The following is a 488-nucleotide window of genomic DNA, read 5'->3' as shown; positions in this document are numbered from 1 at the left end:
GGATCCNCGTTAGTGTCTTGCTCAAGGACACATACACCCACAATGGTAGCAGCGACGAGCCTTGAACCCATTTACCTCTGGGTTAGAGTCAGGCGCGCTAACCACTACGCCACGGCGCCGGGATTTATGAGCGACGTGGTAGTCCACGTTCTCGCACCAGCTGCTTTACTGCCTCTCTAAACATTAGCACGTTTCCTATTTTAACTTTCCACACATACACACCTACGTGTATCTTCAGTGTCCACGTCTAATAGTTCCCAAACTATTAAAAACACCACTATTTTTATCCCATGCTGCCAACTATAGTTGTGCATGAATACCTCTTCACTCATTTCTTGAACAAGTGGAGCAATTTCATTATCAACCCAAGTTATAGCAAATTTGTCGTTGCTGGTAGTGGCAGTCTTTACTATTTTGCCTTCTTCCTTTTATTTTAAACAGGAATTAAGTTCAATTTTAAGCTTTTCAGCTAAAAATCTAAAACGTCC

This window comes from Ciona intestinalis, unplaced genomic scaffold (genome assembly GCF_000224145.3).
Source record: "Ciona intestinalis unplaced genomic scaffold, KH HT001075.1, whole genome shotgun sequence".
Lineage (NCBI taxonomy): Eukaryota > Metazoa > Chordata > Ascidiacea > Phlebobranchia > Cionidae > Ciona > Ciona intestinalis.
This window is presented reverse-complemented; position numbering follows the sequence as displayed.